The following is a 392-nucleotide window of genomic DNA, read 5'->3' as shown; positions in this document are numbered from 1 at the left end:
GTGTGTGTATTCACACACACACACACACACACACACACATAACTGTATTACACACTCTCAAACCCTTGCAGACAGCTATTCTTTTATATAGAGACAGTATATACAGAATATGGTGTGTGTGTATATAGAGACTATATAGTAGTTAATTATGCATGCACATAAACATGCTCAGCCACCCTTTATATGTACCATATATGTATATATACACTTGTATTATACACACACATTCATGAAGACACTTGCTCTTTTATATAGCTATACGTTTATACTCTACACAGTCTCAGACACTCTTTTTATATAGAGGTATAATGTATACAGCACACAACATTTGACATCTACAACACAACGTAATATGTAATTTTTTTTTTTTTTTTTTTTTTTTTTAACAATCC

The sequence above is a fragment of the Aptenodytes forsteri genome, unplaced genomic scaffold (genome assembly GCF_000699145.1).
Source record: "Aptenodytes forsteri isolate BGI_AS27 unplaced genomic scaffold, ASM69914v1 Scaffold72, whole genome shotgun sequence".
Classification (NCBI taxonomy): domain Eukaryota; kingdom Metazoa; phylum Chordata; class Aves; order Sphenisciformes; family Spheniscidae; genus Aptenodytes; species Aptenodytes forsteri.
The sequence above is the reverse complement of the archived record's forward strand: the minus strand, read 5'-3'. Positions refer to the sequence as shown.